This window comes from Drosophila ficusphila, unplaced genomic scaffold (assembly GCF_018152265.1).
Source record: "Drosophila ficusphila isolate 14025-0441.05 unplaced genomic scaffold, ASM1815226v1 contig_791, whole genome shotgun sequence".
Lineage (NCBI taxonomy): Eukaryota > Metazoa > Arthropoda > Insecta > Diptera > Drosophilidae > Drosophila > Drosophila ficusphila.
The window spans coordinates 21,542,277-21,554,601 of NW_025064737.1; positions in this window are offsets into that span (position 1 = coordinate 21,542,277).

Sequence of the window (12,325 nt, forward strand, 5' to 3'; positions counted from 1 at the left end):
GTGGTTTTACCTGGTTGTAAATCCCCGAATGATTTTCCCATTGTTGAAAACTGATTGCGATCGCTTGTTTGATAGACTCTTCCCCTTTCAACCATTTGGTTTTTCAGAATTCATTTGATTTTTTACCGGCCAACCGCAGTTGCAATTGAATATACAAAACCAAAACCAAACAGAAATTTCTAATGCTGTCTGCGGCTTTGCCTAATCGAAATTAGCTTTGGCCTCAAATAGGCGGTGGCAATTAGCAGTTGCCGCTGGATGGTGGTGGGTGATGGAGAATGTGTGGGTCGACGACTGATGTCACATTCAATTGAGAGCAAAGCCCGACATCCATTAGGCCACTGTCACGGAGTCAGAGCCCTTTTCTTTTTTTCTTTTTTTTTTTTTGGCGGACTTGCACACAAAAGCGAGACGAAATAATTTAAAGCCTGAATGGAACAGAGAGCACACAGTTCGGCAGCAGCAGCAAAAAACAATTATCTTCGCACTAAAGCCAGTTACAGGCTGCCGCAGTGGCAAATGATTGACACAAGGCTGACAGGCATTGCAGCGCCTGACATGAACAGGATCAGCCTGGGAAACTGGTTGCCAGGAGCCCGGAGTCAGACACTGGAAGCTGGGAGCCAAGAGCCATGAGCCATTCCCAGTTGACGTTCGCTGTGCGCTTGTTTTGTAATCTGCTTAAATGTAAAGTTAACAATTTCGCCCATTTGGTCAAGGCAAAACAAAATGCAAAACACTCACTGCTGGCAGTGGAAAAGTTTTTCACGAATAAATGCATACAAGGGATTCTGTTTTCGGGGCAGCTCTGGGGAAAATGCATTTGAATGGAGGGTCGAGAGTGCTAGTCATTTTAGGCTAGTGCCACTTTGGCCAGGCCCCAGGGTTTTGGGTCAATGGTTGGGCTACACACACACACACACACACACTTAAATCCGAACCCACACTTGCACACACGTTGGTACAAAGAGCCACTTGAGAGCTATCTACCACGGGGCGTATGAGTAATGCCTCACGAGCACACTCCTGCTGAGCAGATGAGTGCGGCAGCTGGGACACCAAGACGTTGCGGGCTGTTAATTTGATTTCTTGTCAAAGCAAACGGCAGGTGCCATCCGCCAGCCAGCCAACTGCCACCAGCAGACGGAATCCGAGGCGTTTTGACTTTCTCTGGTCTGGTTTCCCGTTGACGTGACAATTTCACACGCAACGCACACTGTCGCGTTCGCTCGACATAAATAAACAATGGCTGACGGGAGGCACGAGGCACGAGGCACGTCCTCCTGGCCCTGTCGCATCGAAGCGTTAAATGGTTAACTCATCTCATTTAGACGCCTTAAAAAAGGCTGCCGAATAAAGCGTTCAGCAAGATGGTTCCACTGCTCACACACAGCTCCCAAAAGCCACTCCAAGTGCACTGGTTAATTATGCAAACTGCAGTATTAAATACATAATTAAGCCAGCTCGGCCATCGCATTTGCATAGCGACCCCCAATCCTTTGGCCAAATGGCAGCTTAAGTCTTCCGCTTACAAAACCGCGCTGCGCTTCATGAATTTCAAACAAAATTACAGGCGAACGGACAAACGGACGGGCATGTGGCTAGTGGCTTCATAAAAATGGCCAAAGCGCATTAAAATCGTTAGCGCATAAAAAAGAATATTTTAAGCCAACAAAAATGGCCGCTTACGTGGGGGAGGCGATGGAGACTTTGTCGAAAAAAATGGGCGCTTAAGCTAAAACGCTTCCCCAAAATGGCCGCCAGAAAAGCGAATGATAAGCGCTGTTTTTTATGGAGCCCTGCGGAGCGAGCGATGCATGCATAAAGCTACAAAATGGTGACACATTTCAATTGGCAGTCTCCGCAAAAAAGAAAAAGAGTCGAGGCTTAAATGCTCTGCTAATACGTATAAAATTGCTTCGGTAAAAAGAGGGATTTCCAAAGGGAAAATCTTTTGTGAAATTTTCATAACATTTTTATTTTTGATGATTTTATTTTTATATCATTCTGATATTTATGATTAGTAACTGATCTTTTAACCTTTTGCTACATTTCCCAAGCTTTACCATTGTATTGAAAGAGTTGCTGAATCCTTTTTTTTAATTTTAGCAGATTGTTTTTGAAAACTTTCAGTACCTTTTAGAAAGGGAATTTCATTAATATGTACATGAACATATAATTGAATGTTTTCCCAGTTTAGTTCCACTTTCATGAGCTGTCACACTGCCAGTGAATATTTAATGATACCCTATAACGGCGGGGTGGCGAATTCACTAAGTCTTGCGCAACTTTGTCTACCGTAGCACCTGGTTCGCTCTCTTTTAGGGCATAAATCGCCGGGTCTAGTGCGGGGATAAAAATCAACAGCGAGAAGCTGCGCTTTTCAGCCTCGCCACCATTTAAAGCTCACAGGACACACACGCACTTGCATGCCGGGGAAATTGACAATATTTCACTGGCAAAAGCCGAATTTAGTTGCAGTTTGGCATCCGTTTTGCCCCATTGAACTTTGCCGTTGATTGCGGCAGCCACTATAAAAAAGAAGAGGGTCCAAAAAGAAAGAAAAAACGAGAAAGAATGAAAAGAATACACGGCCACAAGGGCACTTTAAAGGCCTGGCCGAAAGCAGAAGCCCAGGTCGGCATTTGGCCTTTAAGATGGGAAAAAATAAAGCGCAGCCAGGCGTGTAAAATGTTATCGCAACATCAAATTTCATACATCATAAAACATATTGGCTTAGAAAGTAACAATTTTGATTGCGGTAAGGCGGAGCCTTTCGAGGCAAGCAGGCGTGGCATGCAATGAGCCGAGAGCAGGGACAGGGTTCCCAGGACCTTAAGCGGCTTTCGGGTGCTGCCTGCTCCTTGTTTTCCCTTTTTTCCTCCAGTTTGTCTGCTTATCGCCATCAAAGGATCTGTGGCAGGCATCACGGCGCCTTTAAGTGGGCCATTCCGAGCGATGGCGACGCTTTCATGTGGCACTTTTCTGGGTCTAAATTCGCTCAGACAACGAAATGACTTTATAACTAGCTGTTGGCCATAAGGCCGCGCCCACACCACCACCGCCCACTGCGTTTTCAATTCCAAGGCTGCTGCTAATCATCGATTCGAGCTCTGCTCTCTCTATGGCAAACTTTTCACTTTCCAAACTTTTACCGAAAGTCATGAGCGAAAAGGGCTCGAGCTCAAAGAACTTTCGCCCACGGAAACGGGAAGCGATCGTCTTCGTTGAGTCGGGCACTTCATTTCGCCACTGACGTTGGCCAAAAGTTAGGGGCCAACAACAGATGCCAGTCTATCCGAGTCTCAGGTATAAATCAGTGAGCAAAATCAAGTGTGCGGGCCATGTATGCAATTAATTTTGGCCCAGTGCGTGGCACGTGTGCTGTAACTTGGTAACTGGTAACTGCAGCCGGCGGAAATAGTTCAAAAGTTCAGCACAGAGAGACAACAATAGGGTCGACAACCTGCCTGGCAAAGAGGGGGGAGGGAAAGGGGGAGGGTATGGGTTTCCTTGTCCAACCACAGCATTGTCTGCCCGCATTGTTGTCAACATTTTTGTCGTTATCCTTTTGTCTGGCTGCAAACGTGGCCAAGTGGGGCTCACACACACCCGTTGGCACAGAAACACGCGCTGCAACTTCTGCTGAGACACATTCACTTTTACGTCAGTCAAATTGCTTGTGTCTCACTGGTTATCCGCACACAGCTGCGGTCAAACATATATATATACTTATAGCATGAGGTCACAGCGCAAAATATAATCAAATTTAATCAAAATTTACCAAACTAATCGGATAACTTTCACAGCTCGTCGTGGTGAAATGTATATTGCAAGTGATGTTATCCTTGAATATTATATTAAACTCTAATTATAAATGATTGGTAATCTGTCAGATTCAACTAAATTAAATCATTTTCAATAGTATTTATAATCTGTATATTTTCAGTTATGTTATATATGGAATAAATATTTAATCGTATTTCATTATGATTTAATGGTTCATACATTTTATTGGCCACCATTGTTGCGATCCTTTGATGAGCTGTGCTCAGCTGAGCTGGCTGTTCATTTGAATATTTCATCTGGCTTTGAGGCTGCACTTACTTTCGTTGCTCGTTCCGGGGGCACTTTAAGCAAGTTCCTTGCCAGTGTTTATGTCACCGGAAGTTAAGTTTTCACATGCGGTTAACGTCGCCTGGAGAGGCATCCGCAACCCGCAACGAGCGTCCTCCTTTTTTGACCCATTTGCCACGCCAGAAGACGGCAGATAGAAGGCAGATAGAAGCCAGCAGCCAGCCGGCAAACTCCAACCGGGGGTTCCTGTCTGTGGCTGAATCCGCCAGCCAGCCAGCCAGTTTTAGTTTCAGGCAGTTCCAGGCAGTTTCAGGCAGTTTCAGGCATGCATCTGAGGCCTGTCGGCTGCATAAATGTGAATGCAAATTCGGGACGCACACACCGCACACCACACACCATACGACCACACACCCACCTAGCTTATATATTGTGTAAATATGAAAAGTACTTAGTGCAACAATGCCGGATTATAGTTGAATTTATTAGCTGGTGTGTGCAGCTGGCAAATGGGTTGATGGCTCATCCTTCGGGCCAAAACTCCCTCTTGTTGAGGAGCGTTTTGCTGGTTGCTGGTTGTGGGTGGAGTCGAGTACACTTTCTTGACTGACTTTGCTGCTAATTAGTTTTGCAACTTGTGCACTCGGGCGGATGCAACTCCTTCGCGTCGCTCTGTCGCTCTGTCTTCGCTCTTGGCTCAACCAAGTGATAAGTGATAAGAGCTTAAGCCAAATTCAATTTGCAATTCAGCCACAAAACGTTGTTTATCCAAGCCATGCATATCAGCTTTTGTGGCAGTTGCATTCGCTTGTCCTTTTTGATGGCCAAACAAAGTCTTCGCAGCCCCAACAAAAACTGAACGTTGAGCTGTAATTAATGATAGAGATATGTTTCTCTCTAATTGACATGTGTATTAGGGGGAGGCCGAATCAGAAAGATACTTCAAGACACGTGTGCCAGCAGGAAATGGTCTCTGCTCTTCGCTCAGTGGCATTAATCCCAAATTAATACCTACAACGAGTGTATAGATAAAATATAATTGGAAAATCCACTTCAAACACAGGCACTCATTGATTATGTTTCGAGGGCCGGGAGTCTGGCAGTGATCAAATCGAAAGTGGGATTGGTTTAAGCCGTCTTAAAGATTCTCCCTTTAAGCAGCCAAAGATACATTTGCAAACGTTTCCACTTTTTACGCTTGCTGCGCTCCATTTGTATCTTTTATTCTGCCAACTGTCAGCAGCAGAATCAGAATTTCTGTGTCACTAAGCACTGAATCCTCCCTCGTTGTAATTGTCGTGCAATTGTGTTGGTTGCTGGATACTGATAAACAGGGTATATGCATTGTCCTGGATAACCTTTCCACAAAAAAAAATGTTCTGGATCGAAACTAAAAAATTCTGTAGGATATTAGCTTTAAGGCATTTTGTGTAATCAATAGTCCATCAAACATAAAAAATGATTTAAAACTGTTTACAGGATTTAAATTTTATGGCTTAAACGTTTTAAAAAATCTATCTTCCATTTATTTTATTCTGTTTCACAAAGAGCGTACCAAAAATTCGATGATACAGCACTTTTTCTTAACAGTTTCGTTTTACTTTGATTTCTGTTGCGATTTATTGTGTGACAAACGCAAGTTTTATCCCTGACATTTTTTCCTTCCATCGACCATTTTTTCGTATTGTTGCGATTATTATGATTCCTCAGTTGACTGCCGTACCGTTTTTAATAAATCATTTCCGCTGCTTGAGCTGGGGAATATTATTTCCGCTTCCGCTTGGCGTCGTCCGTTGTGCCCGTGCCGGCCAGTATTTTGCATGAATGCCTTCCTTAACCAAAGAACCATCCTTAAAAAACCGGGCAAAGCAAAGAAGTTGTGAAAGCTGACCGAGAGAACGGTTTAGAATCATTGAAATAATTGGCAAATCGATTGAAGCCGGACGAACAAACGGATAGCCAGGGGGCCATTAGGAGATTAAAAACTAGCCAAAGATTGCAATTAACCAAATGGAGAGGAGGAAATGACCGAAGCCATCCGATCCGTTCGTATCTGCGTTTTCTATCTGCTATCTTCCATTTGGTATCTTTGATAGCCATCCCCGGGATATAAACAACTCGGGCGGAGCTCAGCATGCGGTGGTAAATGGCAGTAAAGCAATAACTGTAACCATTTATTTTTTTGGCAACCACGCACACACATACACACACGTACACTTACACACGCACAGTGGGTGTCCTGCCGTAATGTCACCGCAAAACACAGACGCAATACGATCTGACCTCAATGAGCGCAGGGATTTGTTCTCCACTCGCCACAGCACAAAAAAAAAAAAAAAATGGAACAGAACAGAAAGGATATAAATAGTTCAAGTGGGTTGAAATTTAATTCGTTTGTTTGGCAACAATTTCTGTGAAATTCCACCGAAGAATTGGAGCGGCAGCGCTTCAGACAATGGCAACAAAAAAAGGAAAGAAAAAAGAAGGGGACACGAAAACTCCGACAAGGCAATCGACAGACTGAGTTCGCTTCGCCGTTTCTGCCAATTTCGAGGAGGACTGAATGTAAGCGTTAAATGCATTAAACTTGCACAAGACGACTCGAACGCCCGCGAGAAAGGAACGGCAAAGGATGTGCCAGCTGAAACGGTGAGCGGAAACGGAAACTGCTAAATAAGCTTACCTGGCTAAAAATGGAGGTGGAACTGGAAAGCTGGTTGGTTGGCTGGTTGGATGGCTGGCAGACAGGCAGCATCGCGTCCTGTCAGTTGGCAGGTGCAAGAGTGGAGACTCGCTAAGTTTAACCACCCATAACCACACCATCACCGAGCCGAGTGCTTCACTCCGCAGTTTGATTGTTTAAATATTTCATGGGATTTTATGGCAAGTACATGCTCACCCTTTTTCTCAGCCATATAATATTGATTCGAATACTGGGAGACTGCGAGACTCGCGTGTGCTGCTCTCCCCGGAAATAAAATCAACAGCTTCCACTTGAGCACCGCCAACCGAGGCGCAGATCGCGTATAAATACCATACCTCAAACCCACTTGCGAAATGGTGGGGGAGAAATGCATTTAAAAATTAACAACCCATCATAAAACAGGGCCAACAACTCGGAACAAGTCTTGGCCGTAAAACAGTGTTGGCCAGATCGAGTACCCGCTACCCAAGCCGCCACTCGAATAAAATATTAATTTATTTACTCCACTTTTTGTTTTTATGCATCTCGTGAAATGCGTGAGGCGCATAAATTTGAATTTTAGACTTATGTCTGCAAATGCCATGGGACAGTAAAAGGAAATAGAACGAATGAAAAATGAAATATAAGGCTCGTATATCTTATCTTTAAAAACAAAAATATTTCTGGATAAAAAACAATAACAATAACAATAACTCACTCCTTGGAATGATTTCCAAGTGTGCAATTAAAACTTAAGTTAGCAAGGATTAAGAAGGATTTAAAACCACTCTCAGCTTGATCTTTGCCTCTCTGATCTCTCACCAGAAGTTGGGCCATCAATTGCAGTGGCCATTTCACCTCGAACAGAGGCCACTCCCCGCCGAACATGAACCAATTAAACGATTAACTCAAGTGCAGTTTCAATGGCAGCAACTTAATTCACCGCAAACAACCGCAGCAGCAGTTGCAGTAGCAGCAACAGCAGCACCAAAAGCAGCAGTGCAAACAAACAACTCGGCAGGAATCGCAGAAAAGGACGCGGGAGTATCCCTGGCAACTGTCCGAAAGTTGTCGAAAAGTTTTCAAGTGAAATAGCAGCGAGTGCAGCGCTTCCTGTGTCCCGTGCACTTTCGAACTCGACTTGGACGGCTAAAAGCCAACTAAGAAACCCGGTCACGTTATGCACATTTCGCTGCACTCGGCCAGGATAACTGGCGGCGGATGGGTGGCTGAGTGGGTAACTAGTGGGTGGTTGGAAGAGAAACCGGGGAAAACAATAAGCGGAAAGGGGCAAAAAGGACACTCGTTCACGTAGAAAGGCCAAAAAACGCATTTCATGCACATGGAAAGGGAATGAGAAACAACAGCAGCAGCAGAAGCAACGCCCCGATGAAGACGCGGCTAAAATCAACGGCCAACATGGCCAGAAATATTGGTGGCAACAGTTTCGCCCAACGTAAATTACCTGGAAAATACGTGACTTTACCGCGGAACGTGCGAGGCGGACAAAGAGGTCGTCGGAAGGACGAGGGACGTGAGGAAAAAGGAAAGCCGGCGAAGTGCAAACAACAACCACCGAGGTGGTGGCCAAAAAGGATGGGAAAAACAACTGCATGCATACATACCATACATATATAGTATCCTGGCGCGAATGCCTTCGCAGGATCTGTTGTTCCACGGGGACACCTTTTTCGGGGACTCCCCCGCATGCACGTGATTTTTACGCGGCCAGTGCACTTAATTCAATTTGAGCCGCCGCACCGATGATAAGCCACCAACCTCAGCCGCGTGCCCCAAAAAGCAGCAGCAGCAGCATCAGCACCGCTGAGTTTTCCATAATGCGTTCGCCCCTTAAATCAATTAGAGCCTTCATAAACGTCAAAAACAATCCACTCTGCCCAGCTGCAGGCATCCAGCTTCCCAGTTTCACGTTCTATGCCCGTTCTATACTCCATCCAGCAGCTGTAATGACTCTTGAACTTGACATTTTCTACTCGGGAAATCCCCCGTCACTGTCGGCCTGTCACTTATATTTTTAATCTCCTCCAGCAGCAGGCGACACACTGGGAAACTCCCCAAAACAAAAAGAAAAAACTGTATATCAACTCTCGCATATTTATATCTAGATCTGGGGGAGTGAAAAGTTAAGTAAGTTTGGAGTTCTCCTTGGCTCCCATTCTTTTTTAGGGCGATTAACGCGAATGCGCAATTGAAATTAATTGTCAGTCAAAGTGGAAGTTGCAATGGGGGGAGATTGGCGTTGCAGTCTGAGCTGCTTTCCTTTCCCCCACGAGGCAACTCCGATGGATGGAAGAACTCCTCATCTCGCACGTGTTAAAAACGAATTTTTATTTTTATCTTTATCCGAATGGAAGCCCTTTGCCGTGGCAACCGCCGAAACGTATGCCGCAGTCTGTTGCCGCTGCGTGTTGCGCCCACATGTGGCGCAAATTATGTCAACGTGGATTTCGTGGAGTCAACTTCGCTTCTGGGGATATCAAGCCCACGATCCCGCCTCCCCCCAGTTTTTGTTTATTTCCAGGCAACGCCAGCAACTCTTCTTCCCAAATGAGCCGTGCAACACAATTTGAATTAATAAATTTAGGTATAAATTACAATTCCTTTGGCTGGCTGTCTGCAATGTTTATAGACGGCTCCTTGATCTTTGCCAGCAGCGGAAGTATCAATTAGGGATTGGAAAATTTATGAAATGTTAAGGAAAAGCAATCCAATCACTTCGAGTATTAACGCCACGCGACAGGATGTTTATGTGCAGGGCCGCAAACCAGTTTGAAATGTTTGATTTGATCCAGAAACTGGAAGTGCGATAAGCTGTGGCAACTACAAAGTAACCAGCACCTACAAAGCAACCAGTAATGACATCAAATACTTCGAACCAGTTTTGCAGTTCTCGAATTGCAGCCTCTGTGTTGCACGCTTCATTTACCCCGCAATTTGCATCTGCCCCCTTTTGATGGGGCAAGCTTATTTTTACATTTGCCAAAGTGCGCGGCATCTGGTATCTGGAATCCGTTGATGCGGCTCAGAGATGCGCGAACTTCCGGCCAAGTTGCAATTGCAATCTGCGAACTGCAAGTGCAACATTCACATATGTTGCGCATGTGCCGATGCACCTAATGCACCGCTGCCACTTGAGACCAGAGATCTGAGACCCGAGTGGGAAAACGGAAAAGCGGCTCATATGCATATTTCAACGCCTTTTCAGAAAACACAAAACATGAGACGAGACCGGGGGGAAAACGGTAGCCGAGGAGCCAGACACAATCACACAAAATCATATCAAGTATCGAAGGAAGCTGACAGCGATGGGATAAACAAAGAGGCAAAATATGAAATAACAATAGCGCCGAAATGGGAAGAGAAAGGGAAAGGGGCCAAAACGGGTGAGGGCCTAAAAAAAAACAAAAGGGAGTTCAACGTTCAAAAGTAGACAAGGCGGATACAAGTGCAAACTAAATAATCACTGCGAGAAAATAAAGATACAAATTAATGTGCCTAGATACTAATTAAATACCATTTCTTATTAATCTTTAGATACAAATAATAATATTATGTATACCTTCAGCTTAAAAATTAAATTAAACTGATTTTAAATCCTTTCTTTAAAAACCTCTAGATTATATACCTTCTTAATGATTAGATGCTTCGTTTATAAACACAAACTACTCGTACAATGATTGCTTTTGAAAAGAAAAGGTGCTTGCTTGTGATTCCCCGAGTTTTGTCAGTGCTTTTCCCCTATGGGTTTATTTCAAAGCCTTTGTTTGTTCCTCTCGGCATGTGCATGAGTGTTTGTCCAAAACTTGGTAACTTCTCCGGCTTGCCATTTGCATTTCCCACGTTGTCGAGGCAGCGGGGAAAACTTGTGAGTAAGAAAAGCCAAAGTCAACGTCAAAGTTGAACGTGTCAGATACAATTCCATCGCTGCCGCTGTTGCTCTGCTGTTCTGCTGTTGTTTTCCTTGGATTATGTCTTTGTTTTATATATTTCGGTTTGATCCAAAGAAGCTGGCAACTGTTAATTGGAATTCGGACTCCCCTCCTCCCTTCCCTCCCCCTCCCTCCTGTCATCCCCGTTTATGGTGAAATTTATACAATCTTTCTATTTGGCAGCGCAGCTCAGGGAACCGAAACAGAAAGATAAATATACAAAATTAACACGTACTCAGGTGAAAATGAGCAGGTAGTTACCCATGTGTATGTGTGTATGTGTTTACTTTCGAAAAGGACGGCTCACACACAGCGAGCACTCGTAGAGCAAATAACCCTAATAAATAAGCCAAGTTGCTCAATTCGGAGGGGCAGATGGGGGAAGGGGGATGGGGCAGGAATCGAGTTCCAAGCCAAGATGTTCATGAAAAAAGTTAATTAAGGTGTTTGCCCAACAACAACGCCGGGCATTATATGCTAGATATTTATCTCCCAGTGGACAAGGATGGCTAGAGGGGAATTGGATGGAGGCAACCGATTCTGGGTTGCATGCCTCGGAGTGTTTGCTTTTGAAATGTTTGTCATTATCGTCGTTAACTTTTTGATGAGTCGAACGTGTGTGATAAAAGTGTCACAAGGATTGAAGAGAGCGCAGCAGCAGCAGAGTGAAAGGAAAAACTAATAACACTGGCGGCAAGAATAATTTTGTACGTGTGTGCCATGTGAGAATGAGACGCACACAGATACACGCACACGCGGGCAGCGGGCAGCGCGTCGAATGTATCTTTCGGATACCAATTGCCATTAGTTTATTGAGAATCTCAAATTTATGGCACTGCGTGTCGTGGCCAACCACGCACAAATGGTCACAAATCTGGGCCTGCAACACATGTGGGCCGCCTCCATATGTGTGTGTATGTATGTGTTTCTTTGGTTCCTTTGGCATTTCTGTGGCACGTACGAAATTCATTTGTTGCACTATTTATGTCTCCCTGATGAAAATGAAATCAAATTAAATTTTCGGCACAATTCAAAGTGAAATTTTGCAGCTACAATAAACAAGGCAAATGAGGAATAAATCTCTCGGAGAGCCGGCTTACGTGCGGGTGATGGGTTTTCCCATGTAAGAGCATTGAATGGGAAATTGCTGGAATTTCCTTTTGGCCAGAATTACATGCCCGTACTTAGGTAATATCTGAGATATTTTCAGCATATCCTGGGAACTGGGAATAAGGAAATTCAGCAGACGAAGAACCAAAGCATACATATGTAAAATATTTGTCAAGGTCAATTATTAGCACACTTTGTTTTCGATATATGAAAACATATTTGTTCTTAGGCAATATTATAAATTTTGTTGTGTGCTTAACAATTTTTCCTTTTCAAGTTCTCAATTTATATCGAAATTACTAGGAGAGACATGACAGATACATTGCTTTTCATATGCGTATCCATGTTTTCCGACCGGCTTGCATAATTACTGAAAACACTTTCGTTGGGATGCGATTTCCATATCCATTTCCCTTTCAAACTTCACACGCTGCTCCCCCGGGAGCTGTTTCCCGTCCTTGTCTCGCATGCGACAGAGCGAGAAGGGCGATGTGGAAGTGTAGTTTTA